Source organism: Trichosurus vulpecula, chromosome 9 (genome assembly GCF_011100635.1).
Source record: "Trichosurus vulpecula isolate mTriVul1 chromosome 9, mTriVul1.pri, whole genome shotgun sequence".
NCBI classification, from domain to species: domain Eukaryota; kingdom Metazoa; phylum Chordata; class Mammalia; order Diprotodontia; family Phalangeridae; genus Trichosurus; species Trichosurus vulpecula.
Window position 1 is genome coordinate 56,598,291 of NC_050581.1, and position 14,438 is coordinate 56,612,728.

At 39.3% G+C, this 14,438-nt stretch overlaps 1 pseudogene; it reads left to right on the forward strand.

Annotated features, from left to right (window-relative positions):
- Positions 1-3,542: 3,542 nt before the first annotated feature.
- On the forward strand, positions 3,543-13,537 carry LOC118830663 (annotated as a pseudogene).
- The last annotated feature ends 901 nt before the right edge of the window (positions 13,538-14,438 follow it).

Genomic DNA, 14,438 nt, shown 5'->3' on the forward strand with positions numbered 1-14,438 from the left:
AATGCAACCTTCCTGCCAACAGCATGGAAGGTGAGGTAGGGGTTCAGAGTGAACAAAGGTTGAGTAAGCATCAGTTCACGGGATTTTGAGGGGTATTTTAAACCTTCTTTTGGAATTTGGGTGTGCTAGACCATGGAGACAGTTGAAATTGTTTATCTTTGCTTCATGATTTCTGTTTTGCAGAGATTTGAGAGGTCATGGAGGTTAGTGGAAATGTCCAGCCCTCCATGTTGTTGCTCACATGACCTAAAAGCATCTCCCCATGCCTTGAAGAGATTATACTAATGAGCCACCTGTTTGACTTAACTCCTCACTCTCCCTTACCTCACATATCCAATAATAAGTTGCCAGATTTTGCTGTTTCTACCTCTACAATGTATCTGGCATCCCATCTCTTCTGTCTCTAATTGCAAAGCCACCACCCTCAGCACCTCTTACTTGGCATATTGCAGTGGCCTCCTGCTTTCTCGTCTCTGCCTCCAGCAATCAATCCTCCACATAGCTACCAAAGTAATTTTACTTAGGGGCAGCTCTAACCAAATCACTTTTTTATTCAGTAAACCAAAGTGGCTCCCTATTACCTTTAGGATGAAATATAAAAAATCCTCTTTCTTTTGATGTCCTTCACAATTAAGCCCCAACCTTTTCGATCTTACTATATATAACTCTTCTTCCTACACTTTATGGTTCAACCAAAATGGGGTTCTTTCTGTTCCTCACTTACGACATTTCATTTCTCATCTTGCATTGGTAACTAAGGTGGGACTTTCTTACTGTTTTAGAATGATAAATTAATTAAGTCTCTTTGATTGAGTCTTACTAGGTGCTAAACCCCAGGCCCATACCCTTCTACTATTAGGTGCAAAGCCCCAGGCTGGTTAGCAAACTAGTTCTCTAGTTTGAGAGAGGCGGGAAGCCCCCAGGGTCCTAAAGGGAGTTGCTAAGACCAGAGCCAATAGTAGGAGCCCAAGTTCCGATCACTCAGATGATGGTTGATGATGGCTAAAAAGTATATAAAAAGAGAAAAGAGAGCTATTTGCTTGGGGCTCTCACTCTTGGAGGAGTTTTGATGTGGAGACTCTGGGCAGCTGTGGTTAAGAGCCCTCCAGCTTGTGAACCCAGATGTTGACACCTTCTTGGTAACTATGAATTATATTTGGTCTGTTTATAATGTATCTTTGTAATTTGTTTGTGTTTGCTCTGAAGTTCAGGGTGCTGGCTTTTTCCCCTGAACTAAGTGAATGATATTTGTATGTTGCATTGAAATAAGATTGTTAACCCCTTAATGTTGCTTTCCTTAGTAAAGCAGATCAAAAGAACCTGTGCTGGCAGCATTCTTGTTGTTGGGCTTGTGTTCATCTTTCACCCCCACAGCAGCTGCTAGCTGAATTGTTGCTACACATCTTTGCACTGTGTCATACCTGGAATATCCTCCTCCTCACCTCTATCTCAACACCTTCTTTCCAGACCTGTAGAGCTCAAGTACTTCCTACAAGAGGCCTTTCCTGATGCCCTTCTAGATAGTGGACTTGTAGTGAACTATCCACCATTTGTTTTGTATGTACTCATGTTATATTTTTATGCATTTATGTTATTATTTGTATATATATGTATATATATATATATATGTACCTCTTAGGTTCCCTGATAGAATGCAAATTCCCTGAGAATACAGATTGTTTCTTTTTTTGTTGTTATATTCCCAGGATCTAGCCGAGTGTCTGGCACATAGTAGGTGTTTAATAAATGCTTATTGATTTATCAACTTGAGCAATACCAAGAGAACACATTCAGGAAAACTCCTATAGAAAATTCAGCATATCTACATCATACTTTGGAAATCCACATTCAAAAAGATAGTGACTAATGAATTTGAGACACAAATTTAGTTCCTTCTGACTTTTCAATGCAATAAATCTGCAAATGAGGAGAGAGCTCTTTTCCATCGCTTCCCTGTGAGTAGCCAGATTAGAATGCAAAGGGAAAACTATATTCATTGAAAACTTAAAAGCTTCCAACTAACTCTTTCCAACTATCACTCCTTTACCTGTGTTGCTGGAGAGGAGAAAGCACCTTTCTCTGGAAGATCATCAGACTAAGAGGGAAAGGAATTCTACCCAGCTAAAGAAAAACAGAATGAAAACAGACCCTTTTGACAATGTCCATCAGTTCTATTTCAATAGCCAAATGAAAGAGAAAATTACCTTTGAAAACTGTCCTTGCTTGGAGAGGGAGGCAGAGTAGCTGCTTGCCCTCTTTCTGCAGCAGAAGACGGATTGAGCTCAGGTTTCAAAATTACTAGGTGATTTTTCCTCTGCCTCACCAGCACAAAGATGTTTGCTGTGATTAGATCAAACTTTTGTTTTTTAGCTGCCTTTGTTGTTGTCCTTTGAGTCATAGCCACCTATGATGGAGCAATATTTTTGCTACGTAACAGCCTAGGGACTTCCCCTTTAGAAATTCTATCTGTGCCACAGGGCTTACTCTCTCACTTGTCATGTACAGGTCTAGCAATGGCCTACTGCACATGGTCAGACTGGTCCCATAGGAAGATTATTTTGACAGATGTATAGAGAACGGGGTGGGGGAGGGGAGGTTGGGAACAGAAAAACCAATTAAAAGGTTCAGTGTTACAAGAGAAGTGAGAAGTGATGAGAGCCTGAACTAGGGTGACTGGTGGCCATATGGACTAAGAGTGGGGACATGATGTGAGAAATACTGTTGAAATAGAATTAACAAAGTTTGGTTCAAAATAGCTGGTCAAGGACAGGAAAGAGCCAAGGGGGTAACTCCAAAGTTACAAACCTGGATGACTGAAGAATGATTGTTACCTTGAAACAGGGAAACTTGTAGGAGAAGTAAATCTAAGTGAGGAAGATAGATATCATTTTGGATACATTGGGTTTTAAATGCCACTGGAGATGTCCAGTAGGCAGCTAGGAATGTAGGACTGGAGTTCAGGAGACAGAGGTAGATTATAGATTTGGGAGCCATCTCCACAAGGTTGATAATTGAACCCAGGGAAGTCAAAGGCAGGCCTGTCTGGGGCTTTGGGAATGGAGTCCTAGAATATGCTTGTGAAAGGATCCCAGAAATCATCTGGTCATAAGAGACTACAGAACATGAATGTTGGGAGGGAACAAGCTTTCTATGCCTTACTCTCCCCTCATGAGGCTATGTCTAAGGATTTCTAAATCTTGTGACAGTAACGTGTTCCTACTACTGTTCCAGGGCTACTACTTAATCCAGTCACACTGACCTTCTCCCACCCGTCACCCTCAGGCCCTAACCTATAATCAGTTATATCCAACATTCCTTTTGCATAGTCCTTTACTCACTATTTAAGACCAGTTCCAAACCAGCTGCCCTAGAGTACAGAGTTGGCATTCATCAGCTTACCTGGGGTAGTAGAAATCTTTGCTCCTCCTTTTGACCTGTGAGAAGTAAGGGGGGAGGGGAAGTTGGTTAAGGAAGGGTAGAGTGTGAGACATCCAGCACAGGAACTGCTGCAAACCACTCGGCCGAGTGGAGGGGATTGAGCCATGAACTTAGTGGCGCTGCTGCTGCTAATGCTGCTGTTACCACCCCTGTCTCTCCAAAATACACACGAGTCACACATCAAGATTGCCACAGGGAAAGTGATCCTTTCTGCTCTGGAGAAAGCAACCTCCTATGTGGAAAAAAGATACAGAGAATTTAATTTGGATTCATTGGTGGGATATCTGATGCTAAAAGGTAGGGTGATTTTTTTCTTTTACACAGGTTGGCTAGCAACTGAAATTGTTTTCATAGCTTTCTACTACTGATGGTCAATCTTGGAGAAAGGAGATGATCTGGAATTGGACCTTTTAAGTTTTGAAACTTAGGCAGAGTACACACCTCTTGATCATTTGGCATCCCTGACCTTTAGCTTTTCAGAAATACAAGGAATTTTAAGAAACAAAAAAGAAAAAAATGGGAAATATAGGTCCTTAAAAAATGCTGCAGGTCAACCAAGTAAATCAGGGTAGGTAGTCTCTGTCTTCATTCAGCATTGTACTAACAAGACAAGAAATTTTTTTTAACTATTCATGTCAAGAACCCAGAATAGGGGCTCCAAGAGGAAAGGGAAGGTTCTCTCAGCACATTCCCCAGGCTACTTGGTTAGTCAAGGTCTTTACCAAGAAAGGTGGGAACATGGTAGGAGTTTCTTGATTATGTTTAATGATTTTTTATATGGAAAATGAGGAACAGCGGCAGTCCCAGAAACTATCTAGTTCAATTTTCCTTATTCACCTAGGAGGACATAAGCAAATGATATTTTTTTTGTAGCCTCTGGGGGAAAAAATGGAGTTGAACTCTCATACTGTTTTATCCTTCAGCTATCCAGAAATCCAATCCCTCAAATTTACAAAAGTCAGTCATGAGCCTCCCACATGTGACTCCACTCATTTTCACAGCAGTGTTCTGTGGGGAAAGGGGCACTTATTTTTTGGAAAATTTTTGCTATATGGCTGAGCTTCCCTTGCTTCTAGCCCCTGTCCCCCTTGCCTTCTGACCAGCTGGGAGGCTGAATCATAAAATGGGGTGGGGATTGGTATCCTACCTGGTGTAGAGAGCTAGAACAATAATGTTGAAATTTTAGGGAAAGCAGCTTTTGCCTAACAATAAGTAGGAATGAGGCTCAGAGACATTTCTCTGAATCAGGAGAATCAGAGCACACCTATGGAACAAGATGTGATTCACAGACCTGCCCTGTTCCTTCGCAGTACAGCTAAAAGGTATCCTGGAAAAATGGACCCATGACTCTGACCTGAAACCCCTGACCTTGACTGTTGAGAAGATAATAGAAAGATTGACACTAATCATCCCCAGAATCCAAGTTTTCCTCAAAATTGTTGACTTCAAGTACTTAAGAGGTAAGATGGGTAAAGACAGAATTTCTTTAGTAACAAAGGATTTGAAAATATATTGTTTTGCTAGAGGTTATTTCCTAGACAAACTGATCTAGCCTCCATGCTTAAATGATCATGACAAACCTATGGAATTGAGTGGACAAATAGCCATCCGGCCTCTTGACATATGACCAGGAGCATAATGCTAGCCTGAGAGGCAGTTGTGGAAATCTTCTCCCATCACAATTGCTTCAGATGCTAAAAAAATCCCTCTGGCAACTCTGGAGAAATGGGCCCATGTTGGAAGCCCAGCATTGAATAACATCATACATACTTAATGTCACCCTGAGTAGACATTCTAACTATGATCAGTGAAAGGATTGCTCACTTTCTAACCAAATTGGGAGTCCCTGCTTTGTTTTTGTTTTTTAATTAAATTTCCCCCAGTCATTATTGGAGGAGATAGACCAGAAATATTCTCTGGGATTTAATGTGCCCATTAAGAAACTCTTCCTATTGATGAGAATTATATTTTCTGATCGACTTCAACACCATACTTTGAAGGGCTAGTGTTGTCCATAAGTCCCATGTTATTTGCCTTCAAGGTGATATTTGAGGGTGCCATGGAAAAAGCACAGGCTCTGGGGGCAGAGGCTCGAAGTTCAAATTCTGACTCTAACGCTTAGTACTTGTGTGATCTTGGAGAAGTCAGTTAACCTCCCTAGGCCTCAGTTTCCACCTCTGTAAAATTGTGGAGGTTGGACTAGCTATTCTCTGAGGTCACTGCTAGTTCCAGGGTTATGATCTTTGATCCTTGTAGGCTAATCTATGATCTTACAATAAATCTGGGTATGAGATAGATACGTCAGAACATCAATTGAATAGAAATCAAATTCTCAAACCAATATATATTAGACTATGTGGTTACTGAAGTCCTTTGTAACTCTCATATTCCATGATTCTGTGAGAAGCCATTGTCAGTCAGGCAAGAAGCATTTATTAAGTGCTTACTGTGTGCCAGGAACTGGAACACAAAGTCAAAAAAATGTGGTCTCTGAACCCAAGAGCTAACATTCTAATGCCTACTGTGTGCCAGCCATTATTCTAAATACTATACAAATATTATCTCACTTGGTCCTCACAACAACCCTGACAGGTTGGTAATATTATTATCCCCATTTTATAGAGGAGGAAAATGATGCAAACAGAGAGGTTAAGTGACTTGTCCAGGATTAAAGAACTAATAAGTGTCTAAGGAGTGATTTGGACTTAAGTCTTCTTGAGTCCAGGCTTGGCACTCTACCCACAGTGCCAATGAGCTGCCCCAATTATATACATACAAGATGGGTAAGTGGAAGTTAATCTTAAAGAAAAAGGAATGGAACAAAGTCAGGAAGAGGGAGGAGATAGGCCAGAAAAGGCATAGATTTGTCAAAAGTTATATAAAATTACTTTTTTTACTGTGTCACTGATCAAATCTTGCCCTTTCAATCTGACAGAATTCCAAGAGATCCTACAGCCAGAATTTTGGAAGCTCCCTCTTTCATGGAGTAAAACAAGCTCCTCCATGATCTACTCCAAGTTTGACAACTCAAATCCTTTTTCAGAAAAATTAAGTGATTCTTGCATGACACTTTTACTAGGAACCACGTGAGTTGTGTCCTTTTTCTTTGTTCTCTGGACAGAAAAGTATTAATAGTCACCCTTCTCATACAAATTCTTCTCACAGTACCTGTTTCTATTGCTATATGCTATTCAAGCCCATGTGTAGTTTCCATAATGGCAAGAAGGGCCTGTGCCAGCATGGCCAGGCCCATAATACCCTTGAACTTCATTTATTGTTTTCCTGGAACTGCTTGCTCCCCAGAGAGAACAGTAAGCCATGCAATGTCACCACTTTCTGCACAGGACTCATGACTGCACCTAGACAACATGGTGAAGAACTAGTAAAACAGCTCTCCTACTTCCAAATAGCCAAAATGGTAAGTGCCCAGTAGGCCACTTTCAGAGGACCCAGAAAGCTGGCCAGCAGCACCACATATTGGCCAAGTATATTAATGGGACTAAAAATCAGAATGACAAATACATTTTTCCCTTTAGTATGTAGTTTGTTGTCCATATGTTTTTCCTTATCTGTAAGGCACCTTAATCTTATAAGCAGATTCCAACTTACAGCATTAACTTATTTATAATAATTTATATGTTGCCATGTTAGCAAGGATCTCTCTACTACTTTTTGGACTAATGGAAAGGGGAAAAAAGATCTTCTTGCCTTCTACTCTTCTGAATCTGTCTGATGCTACTGATTCAAAGTTAGAGGTAGGAACAGTTGTCAATAACTAAGAGCTCAATGAAGTATTTTAAATTGCTTTTAAAAATTCAAGAACTCACTTGGCACAGGAAGGATTGGCTGTTTGTATTTGATAAGAATGGAAATAAGTGGAGTGGATGGAGATTGGATGGCATCTGGGTCTTTGTACTAATAATCTCTCAAACACTGCTATAGCTGTTCTTCCAAAAGGTAAGAAAGGTTTATTTTTAGACAACATTACAGTTACAGGTACTAATGAAATAATCAGGGAGACTTTTGCAAAAGGAATCTGAGCAAAAGGCTTTACCTTAAATACAGTGACAATTTAAAAATCCATCTCAAAAATGTAACTTTTGCATATACTAACTGCTACTCATTACTTCTAGCAATGCTCATTTCAATTCTCTCCTATTAATTGTTCCCTAGAAAAGATGCTCAAGTGGTTTGTTCCTCCAATCAAAACACTACATGGATATCCTTTGTGCTAACATGATGGAATTGAACTTGAAAACAGAAAAAAATGGATCTTTGCTTCAAAATAAAAGTATCTTCATGATAAATAGTATGAACTGCCTTCCATTCTACAGATAAGTGCAAATTATCTTCCTTGCCCTTAAATAAAGACACAAACATGTACACACACACACACACACACACACTGCCTTTGTCACAACCCAGCTCCCCTAAACTACTGAAAGAATTAGAGAAGTTTTAGCTGACAAGCATCAAAAGCCCTTGGTGTCAGGGATAAAGTAAACCCAAGTGTTAGAGGTTCTTTAGCTTGGAAACCCAAATCTCATCAGGACTTTTCATCACACGGAGAACCTATGAATTTTATGCAACACTGAAAGTTCTTAATGGGGGAGGTGATGCTAAAAGGAAGTCAAAATAGGCTGTGCCTCCTGTTGCTGTAGCAAAGATGTAGTCTTCCCTGCCAGCCAAGAGTCCCAGTGGCTCAACACATTCAGTATTGCTCAGGTTGGTACTGAGTCATGGGGACAAAGAAGGTGTGCAAATGGAATATAGACAGGTTTATGGGAAGGACTGTCAAAGGCACCCAACATGTTGGGGAGATGACTAATCCCATCTTCTTTTCTTCAGTCATGCTCTGTGGATTTTCTGGGTACTCAGATTTCTACCAGATCCATTGGATTAAGACTATTCTCAACTGGCAGAATTCTGAGGAAGGATGCTACTGGAAGATTTGTAAGTAAAGTTGACTTCCCTGGTGGTAGGGAAGTTGAGGAGTCAGAGAAGATAAAATACAATCTGGCACATTCCATCAGATGAGGTTGCAACATCAGGCTCTTGGATTCCTTAAGAATATCAAAGACCACTTCCTCAAACATTTAATAGGGTGAGATTGAGGATGTGTGTGTGTGTGTGTGTGTGTGTGTGTGTGTGAGTATGTGTGTGTGTTGTGTTGTGTTGGGGAGGTAGAGCTATTAAGAGTAAGGAAAGCTAGTGGTTAGTAAGGGCTACAGAGATTCGAATTTAAACACACACAATAAACAGAAGGTCTGGAGATAAGGGATAAAATATGCAAAGCTCACCAAATGGGATCTAGCTAGCTACCTCAAAGGCCAATATTATACAGAATATACAAAGACCTTTTTTGGAAATCAGATATGTGAATCATTGACTATGTCCCCAAGATATAAATTGGACAGTCAGTTGTCAGTTACACTGCCTTCTACCATATCGTTCTCCTCTTTGTTATATTTTTGAAAACCACACAGAGAGAATGGCTTTCAGTAAGTACAATAAGGAAGGGATGAAGAAGGAGTCACGTCCTCCTCTGAATTCTGAAGAAAACAGTAAAGCTGTTTCTATCACACTCACTTCTTGACATCAAAGGTAGTCTTAGTTCCAGGGTAGGAAATGAAATACCCAATTCCTGGATACACAGAGAAGAGGCCTGGGAAGCAGCACAGATAGCCATTACACCCTATATAAGACAATCCCAGCTAATTTTTCACAATAACATCAATGATAAATTACAACCAAACCCCACTGCTAAGTCACAAAGGCCTGCTCTAATAGTGCTGAGCAAATCACCCATTTATAAGGTTGTTCCTATAGAATACTCCTCTTTAATGCCATTTCTCTTGACACCATCTTTATGGAGAATGAATTAAAGGCATTAAGTGAATTCAGGCCTATACTTACTACTGAAAGCAAGAAATAGTAGGTTCAGAATTAGGGCTCTAGTCTCTAGAACTCTTAGGACATAAGAGCAACAAATTTAAGAAGAGCAACTGATCGCTGTGGGTGAGCAACTTTTGAGACAAAGATTTATTTGGAGAATGATGATGATAACGATTACTCATCATAAACTCTTACTGCCAATAGTGCAGTAATGGAGTTTCTAAGTTGAAACCATTCAAATGGAGGTTGTGAAAGGAGTTGATAATAAGGAAGAATTTTAAGGAAGAGGGAAACCTGTAGGAGAAGCAAAATAATTCTAGAACAAAAGGAAGCAGGCGTAATAATCCTCCATATTTATGTAACACTATAAGGTCATAGTCAGCAGAGGAAGCACATTTTAGAAGTGAATATTGCAAGAAGTTTCCTGCAATAAGTCAGCAACAGTAAGTCAGGAAGAAAAAAAGAATTTGTATACATTCATGATATCCCCTTTTATTTCTTCTCTCACTAGCTTTCACTGGAAACCAGCCACTAATTAGAGGCAATCACCTTGAAGGTAAAATTATTGAAAACAAATAATATGTATTTCAAGTGCATGAAGGAAGACATATATATATGTATGTGCATATATATATTGCATTTGCTCTTCTGAAAATATACATTTAGACTATACTTTTTTCTGGAGGGGGGAAAGCAGGGCAATTGGGGTTAAGTGACTTACCCAAGGTCACACAGCTAGTAAGTGTGTCAAGTGTCTGAAACCAGATTTGAACTCAGGTCCTCCCGACTCCAGGGCCGGCACGCTACTCACCGCACCACCCAGCTGCCCCTAGACCACATTCTTTACGAAAAAAGTGGAGAGGAAACCATCTTCATCAGTGTTAGGCAGTCCAGAAGACTAAAGGATGAAAGACTTGGGGATGAAGAAATGGCAAAGATTAAATACTTGCTGCAAATTCCTATTTCTCTAACAATTTGATGCAGTGTTTTTTTTTTTCTTTTTTGGCAATTTATTTTCAGGTTTTAGGTTCAAGCAAAGAGCAAGGTAGAGCCCTGTTTGGTTGTCCTAGTCAGAATCTCTTTAAGAAAGACTATTGCTTTTAGTGGTCAGATCAGCTAAAAAAAACGAACCAAATCTAGACCTTTTTAAGACCTCAGTCCTTGTTGGCCATCTAGTCCATCCCTACATCAAAGAATCTCTGTTTAAATATACCTGACAAGTGGTAGTCTAGTCTGTGCTTAAAGACTTCCAAGGAGGGGTGATCCACCAGCTTGTGATGAAGTTTTTCTTGATGTCAAGCCTACATTTGCCCCTTTGAAACTTCCATCCAATGCTCCTAGTTCTGCCCTCTGGGGTCAAGCAGAACAAGTCTTTTCCCTCCTGCATATCACAGTCCTTCAAACAGATATGACAGACAGCATATCCTCCATCCCAATTCTTCTTTTCTCTAGGCTAAGCATGCTCAGTTCTTTAAGCCTATCCTCATGGGTCATGGAGTTAGGCCCTTCACCATTCTGGTTGGGCTTCTCTGGATACTCTCCAAATAATCAATGTCCTTCTTAAACTCTGTTACTCAGAGCTGAATATATTACTCCAAACAAGTTCTGAAAAGGGCAAGTTTCAGCGGGATTCTGTATTCCAGGAAGCTCTGCCCCTCCTAATGCTGCCCAAGACTGCATTAGCTTTTTGGGCTGCCACATCCTGCTTCTGACTCATACTGAGCTTGCAGTCCACTAAAACACCCAGATCCTTTCCTGCTATCTAACCACATTGTCCCCATATTGTATTACTGAAGTTGATTTTTTTTTACCCAAGTGCAAAACTTTACATTTACTCCTTATTGAATTTCATCTTATTAGATTTAGCCCAATGCTCTAAACTGTCAAGAACCTTTTGGATCCCAACTCCACCATCCATCTCACTTTGGGGTCATTCCTAAATACTTGGAGTATACTTTCTATTTCTTTATTGAAGTCATTAATAAAAATATTAAACAGCATAAGCTCAAACACAGATAACTGGAGTACTGCGCTAGAAACCTTCTGCTATGGTGACATTGAACCAAGGGTGTGCTGGTAAATGTTTAACAATCAGGCTTTCAAGGAAAAAAATGGATTCACATACTTTTAAGTTTAATCTGCATCATTAACATTTTCTTAAGTCTAAATAATCAACATTAAGCTCTGACTTATACTGATTGCACATTTCTGCGTTATAAATGCTTACAATGAAAATTTAACAACCAGCACTTCCAAGTTGGTGAAAATTGGCTCCAGTATGCCCTCACATTGAACTATTGACAAATATTCTTTGAGTCTGCCACCCAGTCAGTTCTGAATCCATCTAATTATATCATTGTCTAATCCATATCACTCCATTCTCTTTAAGAATAGTATGAAATATTTTGACAAAAGCTTAGCTAAACTCCAGGTAAACTAAGGCCATAGCCTTCCCTTCATCTATTAATTTAATAATCCTATCAAAAAAGGAAATGAGGATAGTCTGGGGTGACCTGTTCTTGACAAAGACAAACCAGTTTTTTGTAATCCCTTTCTAGAGGTTTTGTAACCCTCTCTTTAGTGATCCATTTGAGAATATTCCCAAGAATCAAGTAAAATTCACTGGGCTAAAGTCTGCAAATTCTGTTTATTTTTTTTTAAAGTGGGAAAATATTTGTTCTTTTCCAACCATGTGGTACATTTCCCATTTTCCATGGTCTTTCAAATATTACTGACAGCGATGGTTTTCCTTCATAATTTCAGAATTTCATTCTTGAGCATCTCTCATTCCTCCTTGATTAACTTCTCTGGAAGCATTTTGCTCCATGGGATCTTACCTATCATTTTTTCTGAACCCTTTGAAAACTGTTTTTCTAATACTTAGGGCAGTGTCAGACTATGCCTAGATTTCTTCTCCTTGATTACAAACTCTGAGATAGAGTGGTGATTTACCCTAATACTCCCATTGTTTCCACCCCAGCAACCACTTCCTCTCCATTAGTGAAAATAAGATCCAGAACAGAATTTCTCCTCATGGCTCCTCTATCTTGTGAAGGATGAAATTATCAATCAGGAAAGTCAAGACATTGTTAGCTGCTCTTCTTTGCATAGCATGATAGCTCCAGCATATGTCTGGATGATTGAAGCTTCTTATCATTTTATGATAACTCTGTGCCAGGTTTGTGATCTATTCCTCAAACTCCTTACCCATGTCCTTTTTATGTCCAGATAGACCATAGCATATTCAAATAACAAAAATTTCTTCCATTTTTTCCATCCTTTGACTTCCACCCAAATATTCTCCATCCTGCTTTTTTACCCTCCAGTTTCTGGATTTTTTCACATGAGTATATATTATTAATATGCAATGCTACCCCTTCTTTACTTCTGTTTCTTTTTTAAAACAGTATATTCATTTTAGACATAGTCTAGTCAAATGTTTAAACCTACCAAGTCTCATGAATATCTGTGAGGTCACATTTGCCCTCTTGCATCAGGACCCTTAATTTCTTGCTTCTTTTAAACACATAAGTTCATTTAGTATTGTGGAAACAAAAGAAAGGATGTAGGATTGGGACAGAGGAGCAAGACAATCTCCATTTTTTCCATTTCTGCATGAGTGTGGACTCCAGCTTCCTCTTAGCTTATGTAAAATGGGAGACCAGCCTTGGCTCCATCATATCCTAGGGAAATTGTTCAAATGAAAAAAGACATGTATTTGCACAGTTGAAGACGAAAAACCCTTCTAAATAAAATGAGACATTACCACATGAAGTTAAACGTCCATACCTGAAGCTGAATAAATGAGTGATTACATCAGTGTGAAACTATGGTAACTCTCAGCTCTTCCAAGTTGGGTGAATTGGCTCCGGCACACCCTTGAATTGAACTATTTGCAAATGCTCTTTGAGTCTACCATCAAGCAAGTTCCGAATCCATCTGATTATATTATTGTCTAATCCATACCACTCCGTTTTCTACAAGAATAGTGTGAAATATTTTGTCAAGAGTTTTGCTCAACTCTAGGTAAACTAAGCCCATAGTACTGAAGCGCAATGAAAAGCTTATCTGATGTGTAGTCTAACAAGATTATTTCTCCCTAGGCTGGTGTTCTTCCGTCAATACAGCAGCAGCAGTTGCTTCCTTGGGTGGCTTTCTTTATTACTTTTTGGATAATTTGCCAACCATCAACAAGCCTCATTAATGCCTTACAACAACCAACCAGCAACTAAGAATAACTCTGTACCTGATAATCTTTTTTGTTCCCTTGCATCCTGAGTTTACATATGTTAGGGGAGAGATCTACAAAGTACAGGCAGCCGATCAGGGAAACCTTGTGTTATTTTCTAAATCAAGGCCAGTTACGATAGAGGAAGGAGCAGAATAATAGTGTTAATTGTATCCAGTAAAATGATTCCATGAATGGTCCCTAGGAATAATCAAACTCAGTTGGATTCAATCAATATTAAGCACCTTTTATGTGCAGAGAACTGTGGTCTCAATTGTGGTTGCTAGGGGAGATACAAGGATGAGATCTTACACTAAAAGTTTCTTTTCTTAACTCCTCCTAATGTAATACCCCTGGAAAGATAAATTTCAGTCATCCCATGCCAGGAAACTCTGAGGTTGGGGATTTTTAGGTTTTACAACTCCCCACCTATCACAGACTAGAAGATATTACATATGGTTGGTAAATAGGTAAATGTGGTAAATACCAGAAATAGGATACCACAGTGAAGATAGTTAAAAGTACTCACTTACTGAGGTAGCCTTCCCCCAACATTTCCATCTCACAGCCCTTTTCATAATTAGTGGTACCTGATCTTAAATTATAAGTGATTATTCACAATGCCCACAAATAAGGACTCTTATCTCAATGAACTTACCAAGCATAGACTATTAAAGACTTCTTTATACTCTGCTCCCTTTTGGGGAGCCTAAGTATTATTTAATATTCTTCCACAACTTAGCTCTTCTGCTTCCACAATCTGTGTAGCTATCTTTAGGGAAAATCAGTTTTATAGAGGCATATGTCTAGACTAATAAATTATATTTGCATTCAATTAAAAGTGTGGGGTTTTTTCCCTATTATTTAGGATGCAGGC